The 12,698-nt window shown below is 40.6% G+C and overlaps 1 pseudogene; it reads left to right on the top strand.

Annotated features, from left to right (window-relative positions):
- The first annotated feature begins 797 nt into the window (after window positions 1–797).
- Window positions 798–1,397, top strand: LOC116751819 (annotated as a pseudogene).
- Window positions 1,398–12,698: the final 11,301 nt, after the last annotated feature.

A 12,698-nucleotide genomic window follows, 5' to 3' on the forward strand; every position in this document is an offset into this window, starting at 1 on the left:
TGCGGAGCAACTAAGCTCGTGCGCCACAACTACTGAAGCCTGCTTGCCTAGAGCCCGTGCTCCGCAACAAGAGAAGGCACCACAATGAGAAGCTCACACATCACGACGAAGAGTCGCCCCCGTTCGCTGCAAATAGATAAAGCCTGTGTGCAGCAATGAAGACCCAACGCAGCCAAAAATAAAATAAATTAAAAAAAAAAAAAACTTACATGTAATTGACAATACTGGAAATTCTAAACAACATATATCTCAGAATGTGGACCTCTTTCTCTACTAAACTCTGTCATTTTTAGTTTTGGCTTTTCTTCCTTAAATTAGAATTTGGAAAATATTCTTAACCTTACTTTCTTAGAATAGACCAGATTTTGTCTACCTGCATATGACATGAAGATAAGAAATAAGATATAAGGTACATTTTAAAACAAGATACCTTTGAATAGGGAATGAAAATGTTTCTTTTCGATACTCACATTTCTTTACACTAAGCTTATTTTCAAGTGGATTGTCTCACTATGTGATATAATTATTAGCCATCATTTAGTGAGTTAAGTTCCATTATAGAATTTCTCTAGGGTCTGATGAGGCAGTATTCCTTCTTCTGCTTCATGACAGCCAAGACTGACATAGTGGAGGCCACTGCTTGATTAAAGTAAATGGCAGTCAGTGTGTATAAAATCTGGATGGCAGCATGAGTACTTCTGTGGGTATTTTTAAAATATAGCCCTTTGCCTCCAGACTTCTCTGGGGCCAGCAGCCGGCCGACCTGGGGCCCGGGGCCGCGGGCTCAGCCGACTACCATGAGCTCTGTGTCAAACCAGCAGTTTGCAGGTGGCCGGAGGAGATGCAGGAGGACGCGGCCCGGGCGGCCGAGGAGCCGCAGCTGCTGTGCGGAGCCGGCATCTGTTAAGTGGTTCAACGTGCGCATGGGATTCGGCTTCCTGTCCGGGGTCACACTCGACCCCACCCTCACCCCGGCGGATGTCTTTGTGCACCAGAGTAAGCTGCACATGGAGGGCTTCCGGAGCCTGAAGGAGGGTGAGGCCGTAGAGTTCACCTTTAGGAAGTCTGCCAAGGGCCTGTAATCTATCCAAGTCACCGGCCCGGGTGGGGTGTCCTGCATTGGGAGTGAGAGGTGGCCCAAAGGGAAGAACATGCAGAAATGCAGATCAAAGGGAGATAGGTGCTACAACTGTGCAGGTCTAGGTCATCATGCCAAGGAATGCAAACGGCCACCCCAGCCCAAGAAGTGCCACTTCTGCCAGAGCATCAACCATACGGTAGCCTCGCGTCCACTGAAGGCCCAGCAAGCTCCCAGCTCCCAGGGAAAGCCAGCCTACTTTCGGGAGGAGGAAGAAGAGATCCATAGCCCTGCCATGCTCCCCGAGGCCCAGAATTGAGCCACAGTGGATGGGGGTTATCCGTTCGTGATGAGAAAGTTTTGAAGAACAGGCATCAATCAGCAGAGTGGAGAAAGGGGGGACAGGGCGGGTAGGGGGCAGCTGGCACTGCCATGTATCTCAGGCCGGGGTCTACAGTGTCACCCCCTCTTCCCTCTTGGTGGAGGGAAGGGGTGAGGCAAAGAAACTCCAATCATGCTCTATCCAAATGCACGTGAGGGCTTTGGGGGATAATTCTTCCTGCATGCTTTATCTGAGTCTCCACCCCCAGAATCTCCAGCTTTTGAAAGTGGCCTGGATAGGGAAGTTGTTTTACTCTTCAAGAAGGATATGGAATAATATTTCCCATGCCAGAGTGAAAAGATTGAGCATGAGACCAGATTGATGGACCCAAACCCACAAGCCACTACATTCTGTGGGAGGAAATATCTCAGGGGTAAGGCAGGGTTTTCCGCATCCTGTCTCCTCATAACTCCCTCCTGGGACAGAGTGCTGAGAACTGTCCCAAGCAATGGGTTGTGATGATAGGCAAAAGGGGGGTTGAGGGAACAGCTGCAGACCTGCTGCTTCTAAGCTCACTCCCACCCCATTCCGGGCCAATACAATTTTATTTGCTCCCTTGGATGACTGTACCTTGGGTCCCACTTTCTCCAGGATGCCAACTCCACTAGCTGTGTGCGAATGACGTATCTTGTGCATTTTAACTTTGTTTTTCGTAATAGAAATGTTTTGTATTTTTGTGTATTTTAATCTAATTTAATGAGTGCCCTCATTCCTGCACTGTGTTCTCAGGTATGTGAGCAATCTCAGGGATAAGTGGCAGCAGCTCCGGGTCTGCACAGCAGGGATACTTTCTGTTGCTGTATCACCAGAGAGAACAACTATTTGGATCGTATAGCCTATTGAACTCCTCATTTTTGCCAACTAGAGCTGGCTTTTCTGCCATAGTGTCCTCTTGAAACCCCTCCATCTTCTATGTTTCATGGGAGACTAGGTTTTAACTGGGTTGCCCCATGGCATGGTCTCCTTCTACTGAGAGATTGGAAATTGGTCTGAACAGGAAAAGGTGGTACAGAGAGGTTAGGAGAGGCTGGGCCAGGTGAAAGGTGCAGAGAAGGGAAGCCAGGATTAGGCAGAGGTCATCTGTATGTGTGATAAAGGATTCCTGTTCCAGACCTCTAATACCAGGGTACTGACTCGCTTTACATACCAGATCCATCCTTCACTGGATTGGGCTAGGCCTAACACACAACAGGGTGTATTGTAAGTGTTTTTGTAAAAACTGTGAGTTGGTAAGGACAGTTTTTAAGAATGATGCCTCTGTACCCGTCTTAAGCTGCCCAGGGATGGATATATGAAACAAGGATAATATCCTTAATCTTTAACAATTCTGGGCTTTTCCTCCTTGGTTTCCAGAGAGACCATCAGTGACGGCTTCTTTGTGGTTCCCAGAGCCAGTGTCCTGCCCTGCTGCCACAGTAATTAGTGTCATGGTAACTAAAGGAGAAAAGGGGGTTTCATTTACATGCTGTGAGATCACTGCAAACCTACCTCACTGTGTTGTAATGGGGCAAATGCAATAGAACGGATTGGGTGATGTGTGTCTGATCCTGGGTTCTTGTCTCCCCCAACTGCTGCCCCCCTCTAGCTATTGTATTTGTCTGGGCTTTGTAGGACTTCACAAGTAGCTGATTTGGTGGTTGCTAGGTGGCCTAGTTTGTGTAAATATAATGTGTTGGTCTTCTCCGTGTTCTTTTGGGATTTTATTGTTTACAAACTTCTTTTTATATTGAGAAAAATAGCCAAAGCATCTTTGACAAAAGGTCTGCACCAGCCAAAAAGATCTGAAACATAAGATTGGGGGCCCCTCTTCTTGAAGTGGGAAGTCTTGAACTACACTTTCTTTTGTGTTCCCCTTCCCCTGTTTCCTATTTTGAACAAGATCTTCTGTCCTAAAAACTGTATTCTTACCCCCTCTTCTTTCCCCCTTCATACCCCCCCAAAAAATAGTCCATACACCTATACGTTTAATTTGTCTGTGATTAAATGATTTGTGCAAAAATCCTGAAGAAGCTAAGAACTCTCCATCCCTTGTTCCTAAGTCATGACCATTCCTTGATTTGATTCATGCCAAACAGACTGCTGTCTTTGGATGGATTAAAACCTACTTTAATCTCTAATCCTAGGGTAGAGAGGGGCAACGAGGTGGCCTTCCATGTAGAAAGTGGGGTTGGGAGACCACGAAAGGAAAGATGAATATATAGCCAAGTCACTCAGGAACTTTTATGCAGGTGCAAGAAACTTACATCAAAGGGGCCACAAGATTGTTTAATAGGAGATGGATGAATTAACTCCATGTTTACTGCTAGAAACCAAAGCTTTGTGTGAAATGTTGAATTTATGGGAGGGAGGGAGGGTAGAAAAGCATGTACCTGTTCTTCATCCCTTCCCCTCATTACTGAACCGCAGGAGACTGAGCCCCCTTGGGCTTTGGCAACCCATCTGTGTAGTGTTTATTTGTTGGTTGATTTTGCTGTGCCAGGTACTTCCTTTCCCATTTGCTATCATTTTGTAACACACAGGCTGACCCTTTTCCCTTCCCCTTCTTTTCCTTGGGAAAATACAATGAATAAAGACTTATTGGTACCGAAAAAAAATTTATATATATATAGTCTCCCAAAGTTGAGAGTGTAAAAAGTTTATAGCTCATCCCCTTTTCAGAATGGAAACAAGTTATAATTTGTTAGAATTTTTCTTTTTTCTAATGGCAGAGCAGACTGGGCAGGTCAAAACCAAATCCTAGAGTCTATGTGATTTATTTGGCTATATCTTTAGAGCAACCTCATCAGACCTACTCCCACACCATTACTAAAGTCAGTTTAGACCAGAAATCAGGGCATTAATCTTGGTATCCCGACCCAACTGGGAATTGACACTAACTAGACAAATGTCCTTAAACAAGCAACACTTTTTATGGGTCTCAGTTCTGTCACTTATAAAATAAGGGTACTAGATTACATAATATATAAGAATCAGTGGTTCCCCTAGGCAATTACTTTGAGGAAATAAATGCATTGCTGAAGTCTGAGATGGAAGATAAACAGAATAGGAATAAAAAAAGTAATTAGTACCATGCTCTATTATCCAAGTTTGTTAAAGCAAGCACGCTATTTTCTGAAAACAGAGAAACAAACAAATAGGAGTTTCAAAGAAGAAAGTAAATACAGATTTAAAGTTCTTGGGACTATTTTTTAGTGTTCAATGATTTATACACTTTTTAAAGTATTACTGAATACTAATGATAAATACGATGTTCTAGATATAAAACTGAAGCTATGTAAAGCAAATTAAAAGGGAAACGTTATGTTATCATTTACTGACTAATGCAAAATCTCCATTCATCCTGTGGAGATTTTGGTACCTGGTTTACTGTTCCTCTCTCCTGCCTTTGCTCTTGAACCATTTTAATAGTCACTTAGGTAATCCTTCCAAAATCCTGGTTCTAAGTTCCTTAAATTTCTCTCTTTAAATGAGTGTTCTCTATCCCATAGCACACTGTGATATTATTCAATAGTTGTTTTTTCTTTCTTCAACCAGTTAATACATTTTCCCCATTACCTCCATTTCAGACATTCTAGTTTCCAAACATCACCCTCTATCTTTCAAGGTCTTCTCATTAATTTCCCAGTTTCAACAATTGCTATTCTACCCTAGAACCTATAAGCTATTATTTTAGCACATTTCCATTGTTTTTCACCCTTTCAAGTCCTAACTTCATCCTTGGCCAGTTTGAATCCCATGGTCTATCATCTCATATCTAGCCTCAACTATAACACAAACCTCCCTATCACTCATAATTGCCTGGAAATGCTGAAGTACTGGTTCAATTTAATTTTCTTTTTATTCTACTCCTATCTGTAGACAGATGAGTAAGGCTGGAGGAAATAGAACCCTTTGACTGCATGTTCCTTTTGAACACCAAACAGTGTAATTTGGGATAGACCAAATGTTATCTCATCAACTCAAGGACATAATACCAACATGTTTCTCTTCTTCTATAACATTTAATTGTGCTCTCTACTGCATCATTCCAATTAGAATACTGTATTATCAGGCCACTCAGGATGGTTGTTCTCTGTATATTCCCTGCTCCACCAGTCCTTTCTTCTCCTAGACTTATTCATATGACTGACCTCCCCTCTTCTGTTTTTTGAATAAATAAGTTATACTCCATTTATAGTTATTATAATATATTGGCTATATCCCCTGTATTGTACAATATATCCTCATAGCTTATTTTATACATAATAGTTTGTTCTTCTTAATCTCCTACCCCTATATTACCCCTCCTCACTTTCTTCTCCCCACGGGTGACCACTAGTTTGCTCTCTGTATCTGTAAGTTGGCTGCTTATTTGTTATATTAGTTTGTTGTATTTTTAAGATTCTGCATATAAGTGACATCATATAATGTTTTCTTTCTCCATCTAACTTATTTCACTTAGCATAACACCACCCAAGTCCATCCATGTTACTGCAAATGGCAAATTTTAATTCCTTTTTATGGCTGAGTAGTATTCCAGTGTGTGTGTGTGTGTGTGTGTGTGTGTGTGTGTGTGTGTGTGTACATTTTCTTTATCTATTCATCTGTTGATGGAAACTGAAGTTGCTTCCGTATCTTGGCAATTGTAAATTGCTGTTATGAACATTGGGGTTCACATAACGTTTTTAATTTTTTAATTTTTATTTTTTGGATATATAACACAGATAAATGTTGGTGAGGATGTTGAGAAAAGAGAACCCTCCTACACTGTTGATGGGAATGTAAATTGGTGCAGCCACTGTGGAAAACAGTATGGAGGTTTCTCGAAAAACTAAAAACAGAATTACCATATGACTGACCTCTGAATCATAGAGCTTAATCAGTAATTGCCTATGTGCTTCCTGCCCCTCCCCTACCTCACCTCCGCTGCCCCAGTCAGTGATTGTCCTAATCTTTAGATCAGAATGGCTCCAGTATGGTAGTTTATCAAAGGGGAAACATCTGCCCCAAGATGGTTGTTAATGCCAGGGGGCTGTGAGGGATGTGCCCCTCTGCTGGTTTCCCTGGCAACTGAAGAGCCAACCCGATGTCATTTCCCCCTAAACTGGTAACCTCATCTCCACAACCTCCGCAGTAGGGAAGGAAGACTTCTGCCATGTCTTGCCTGTCATCTGCCGTGCAGGGTGGCAAGTTGGGGTGTCACTCCAGGACCTTGCTTCAGACATGTAAGGTCCTTTATCTGATAAGCGACCTTGATGTCTTGGTCGCTGACACGGGGTTTTTTCTTTGGTTTTGTGGCTGGGCAATGACAGGGCTTGCAGACCTGCGGGGTACAGCCCAACACATACCATATGCTATAATATCTGTGCTTTTAAAAAATTGACTGTATCCTTACTCTTCCTTCATCTTATTACTCTACCAAAATAAATCTTATGAAAGTCACACCATTCACATTGCTAAATTACATAGACAGTTCTTGGTCCTCCCTTTCACTCAGCATATAAGCAGCATTTTGTAAGGATGCTTATTCATTCCTTGAAATATTTCTTCGCTTGGCTTTTGGGACCTCAGCCCTCTCGTTCTCCTCCAAATACAAGGGCTATCTCTTTTCATTCTCTTCTGTTAGTTTTTCCTCATTTCCTCAGGGCTCAGTTCCTATTCCTCTACATTCATTCCCTGTGGGATCTTATTCCATCTTATGATTTTAAACATCATTTATATACTGGCAGCTCCTAAATTTCTATCTCCAGCCCATAGCTCTCCCTTGATTATCCAATTGTCTGCTCACCTTTGGAAATTTCATCCTAAACCTGTATCTTCCATGGAATCAGTCAATGACAAATCCATCTTGTACCTGCTCAGATTAGAAACACTGTCTTCATCCTCAAATCTTCTTTTTCCCCTTCTCACAGCCCATACCCATTAACCATTTCTGCTGGCTCTACCTTTAAAGTACACCCCAGATCTGATAACTTCCAACTCTTTTTACTGTTGTCATGCTAATTTGAGCCACCATTATTTCTCCCCTGTATTACTGCAATAGCTTATTAACTTGCCTTCTTGTTTTCATCTATACCCATTTGTAATCTACACAAAACAAAGCAGCCAAAATTGTCTTTAGAAAGTTTGTCACTCATTTTATTATTAATAATTAAAGCAAAAAACAAAGAATTAAGGCAAGAATAAAGGCAAATTAAAACAAAAAGATCAACTGGAAAAATATTTGTAACAAATAAACTAAAGCCTATTCTTCCTAATATATTAAAGGCTGCTGAAGTTAAAAAGAAAAAAAGAACCAGCAACCTAATTTTAAACATAAGCAAAGGAAAGAAATAGACATTTAACAGGAAAAAAAAAAGAAACACAATTGTCCTATAGGTATATGAAACGATGCTCAATAATTCTCAAAAAGATAAATTCAAATTATATCTAATGTAATAGCTAATGAGAGTAAAGATGATGAAAGTTCAAAAAGGGATCTAGCTATCTCCATCAAAAGTATACACCTATAACCTCACAGAGCAACCTCAGCTCTGAGTATGTATTCATCTGAATACTACTTCACATGTATCAATATAAAATTAAGTAGTTTTTCTGCAACACTGTTATAATAGCAAAAATTGGAAACAACTAGACAGAAATAGGTCAGTGCTAATTAAATGTGGTATATATCCATACAATGGAATAGTATGCAGCTGTATAAAAATTTAAAATGACAGTAATCTCTATTTATTAATAGAGAACTCTCCAGAATACACAGTTAAACGAAAATAGGCAAGAAGAAACATGGTAAATAAAGTAGACAAACATTGGTGTAAAAAGTGAGGCAGTAGTGATATAAATATATTTGTAAATCCTTTGTCTGAAGATAAACTTATATAAGAGCTAACAAAAATGGTTCTGAAAATGCAGGTAAATCATGTGAATGGAGACAGGGATGAGAGCAAGAATTTGTAGTGTAAAACCGTTCTATATCATCTTTATCCATAAGCCACCTAAATGTATCACCTATTCAAAAAATTTTTAAATACCATAAATTCAATCACTTCCCAAATTAAATCTCTCCATTAACTTTGTACCTCATTCGATGGGGAAAAAAAAGAAGTCTGGATATTGGTCTACAAGATGGTCTGCATTCTCATCTCCACTGCCCCTCTCATCCTGTCTGCCACCATTACCCTCTTTGCATTAATCTGCTCAAAATACACTGACTTCCCTACTGCTCCCCAAAACAGCAAACACATTCCCACATCCAGACTTTTGCTTTCATTGTTTCTACTCCTTTTAAAACTCTTACCTCAGATATTTTGGGGGCTCCTCCTTTTCCCCTCCTTCTGGTATCTGCTCAAGTGCCATCTCATCAGCAATGCCTACATTTACTATATAAAGTAGTCTGTATAAAGCACCCTCCTACCTTGGCACCTCTATTCCTTTGATGCTGTTTTATCATGCTTTTATCTAGCAAGGATCAACATGTGATGTATTATAATTTTACTTTTTTTTTTTTTTCCATCTTTTCTCCCTCTACCTCCCCAGGATGTAAATTCTAAAAGGACTTGGTTTTATTCCCTGGTGATTTCTCAGTAGGGAAATCAACAGTACCTGGCACATAGGAGGCACTCCAAAAAATACTGCTTAAATGAATGAATGTTAGATACTTAATCAAGCATAATCCTCCAATTTGCTCTATCAGAACAGTTCATTTACATTCCCACAGCACTACATATATTCTAGCCATGGATGTGGCAGTCATGGGCCTCAAGATCTTTGGAAGTGCTACATGGAGTGTGAAAATAGTGTGAACAAAGGATGTTTTTCCACAGCTTGAACCTAAGGAGCCCTTTGCTCCTCGCATGGGAGGACCATACAACCACACAATTGTAGGAGAGAACCCAGTGAACAATATATGAATAGAGGATCCAGATGAGACCTCCTATCCATTTTTTTACCTCTTAGAACACAGGCTGTCTTGCTCTCAAACACTGCACAACCATTCCTGAAAACATAGCCTGAATCTACTCAGCGAAACAGAAGTTTTCTTCTCTGAAAATTCACAGAATCTTGATGCAACAGCCAAACAGTTCTATCGAGATGACCCACTGTTATCATTAAGCACTAATGTTGATACAGAAATCTTAAAACTGTGTACACATAACTGTGTTAAGAAAATTGTATTTAAAATGTGTGCTTTGTGTATATAACTTAACCATACATTTTAAAAACTCTAATTGCTCTTTGCCTCTTGAGTGAGCTAAGCTACACGCTGAATAAGAAAGGCAGGTTTATTCCCCTCTCCTGGAGGCTCCCACTGTTTGATGATACCTTGTTTTTGTGCTTTAGCTTTAGTTTGAGAAGGAGGCAGGTAATCCTTTTCTTTCACTTGCCATTCCAAATGAAACAGTGTGACTGTTCTTAAACTGCCTCTTATCTTTAGCTCTATCTGCATGACATTGCCCAGAACTTGCTTCTGCCCTCCCTCTTACTTCAGATCCCTGTCTGTTGTATGTGCAGACTTCACTGTCTTTAGAATGTGCATGTTCTATGGAAATCCCGGGAGTTCTTTCACACGGGGTTGCCTGTAGTGTTCTGACAATCTTGGCTACCCTGCATTTTTTCCTAAGCCTAGAGTCTTCCTTCTTTGTTTGCTCTTTTCAATTTTCTTCTCTCTTCCAGTCCTTTTACTCTTCATTGGCCCAATGGGATCAGAATTTAGCTTCTTCATTTCTAGTCTCCCCCTTCCCCACCCCCTTAATTAGCCCCCGTATCTTCTTTGCTTGCCATCAACCAGACTTTCAAGAATAACTCAAAATGGCAAAGGGCTAAGAAGCATAGTTAAATTTGGGCCACATAATCTAAGTTACTGGATTCATAGGAAGACAAATTTGCACTGCCTCTGATTCTTTGAACAGGATTTTTATTTTTTTTAACTTCGGGCCTTTTCAATTATTCTTTTTATGTAAATTACTCTTCTTTCAGCTCTTCTCTTAATCACTCTTATCCTTTAAGTTTCAGCACAAATGTTGTCCCCTTAGAGAGGCTTTTACTGGCCACTCCATCTCAAGTTATTCTGTTTTACTACTCAGTGTATTGATTTCCTATGTAACACCAAAACGTATAAGCGTATTGCTTATCTATTTGACTACTTTATTATTCTCTAGCTTCCCCACTAGAATGATGTTTCCTAGAGAAATGAAATCTCGCTTTTTCACCCTCTCCCCATTGCATTCAAATCTAATTCAGAGGAACAGTACACACTCAATAAACCTTAATTGAATGATTTAGTTGATTTCTTCCTTTTCCTCTCACATTACTACTTCAATCTAGTTATTCAAAAGTTGTTTTGTTTTCTTTGCTTGTTTCTTTTTAGCATTTGGGAATATATGTCTGTTCTATTTTTTAAATAAGTTTTTATTGTGGTAAAATGCACATAACATAAAATGCACCATCTTAACCATTTTTAAGTGTACAGTTTAGTGGTGGTTCCTAATGGTGTTCAATCATCACCACCATCCATCTCCATAACCCTTTTCATCTTGAAAAACTGAAACTCTACACTCATTAAACAGTAACTCCCCATTCCCCTCATAAAGCTCCTGGCAACTAGTATTGTTTCCTGTTTCTATGATTTTGACTACTCTAAGTACCTTGTATGACTGGAATCAGAGTATTTGTCTTTGTGACAGGCTTTTCTCACTTAGCATAACGTCCTCAAGGTTCATCCATTTTGGAGCATATGTCAGAATTTCTTTCCTTTTTAAGGCTGAATAATATCCCATGTTATATATATACCACACTTATCCATTTGTCCATGAATAGACACGGGTTTGTCAAAAACAAGACAACAAGCCCAAGACGGAGTCAATATGCTAAGTCCCACATGAGCAAACCAAGACTTAATTACTATTTCGACTCTGTCAGAAATGTAATCTTAAACCACTCACTCAGGAACTGCCTGATCAGCACTAGTTAGGTGATCTGTCTAATAGACGCCTGCCATTCCCTAAAGGAAAGTAACTTTGCAATAACTAACCCACATTTTTGCCAGTATAACTTATTTTTTCTCATTCCATTCTGCCTATAAAAGTTTTTCATTTTGTACAGCTCCTTGGAGCTCCTTTCTATCTGCTAGATTGGATGCTGCCTGATTCAAACCAATTTTTGCTCAGATAAACTCTTACATGTTTAATATGCTTCAGTTTATGTCTTAACAGTTCCTGTGTCAGAAGAGGAAATTGAAGGAGACCCCTGACAGCCCCCAAGAGTAATGAAGTACCACACATAGGTACCTGTTGAGCTCCTTAACTTGCTGCTTTCTTGCTGCCTTGAGAGATCATGTGTATGTCCCTCTAGGACCCTAGCTCTGCAGCTTTTGCATTATGAGCTGTGAGATTTTTTTTTTTTTTTTTTTTTTTTTTTTGCGCGGTACGCGGGCCTCTCACTGTTGTGGCCTCTCCCATTGCAGAGCACAGGCTCTGGATGCGCAGGCTCAGCGGCCATGGCTCACGGGCCCAGCCGCTCCGCGGCATGTGGGATCTTCCCAGACCGGGGCACGAACCCGCGTCCCCTGCATCGGCAGGCGGACTCTCAACCACTGCGCCACCAGGGAAGCCCGAGCTGTGAGATTTTATTTGAACATTTCTTCTTCTAGACTGGGTCCACAAATCATGTGGGGCCTGACTGGGCCTGGGTCAGACTCTGTCAGAAACTGGACTAAATCTGAGGTCAGAATGGGTCCTACTTAGAAACTGGACCAGGTTTCTGACTGAAGCTGGACTGTGTCCAGTGTGAGCCTTCAGATGAATAAATTTTTGTTTTAAGGCTGAACAACGCAGGTTAAACTTACCAAAGATAATCTTGAATTACAGTGGCCACAGTAGAGAACTTTTAACCTAGATAAACATCTATTTTTGAGATACCCTAGAGAAAAAGGGGTCTCAGCTAAGCATTCACCAGAAAAGATACAGGAAAAATTACTTTTCCGCCTCTACAGTGTCTGTTGACCAGCATGAGGACTGCTGGGACACCATACTGGCTCCAGAACCTAGACAGGACCTAGGAAAACTGGCAGAAACCAGCAAGGAATAAGAACTCTTACCAAAGTCAGCTCTCCCAAATCTCTAGAGAGAAAGGTAAAATTTCATGTTGTCCCTTCTATTGCAAATTCAGGCAAAACACATTTGTAAGATTTAGATCTTTGAATTGTGACTTAATTTGCTTTTGGCTGTCTACTGATTGTTCATCCCTTCTCTTCCAGAGACA

This window comes from Phocoena sinus, chromosome 3 (genome assembly GCF_008692025.1).
Source record: "Phocoena sinus isolate mPhoSin1 chromosome 3, mPhoSin1.pri, whole genome shotgun sequence".
Classification (NCBI taxonomy): domain Eukaryota; kingdom Metazoa; phylum Chordata; class Mammalia; order Artiodactyla; family Phocoenidae; genus Phocoena; species Phocoena sinus.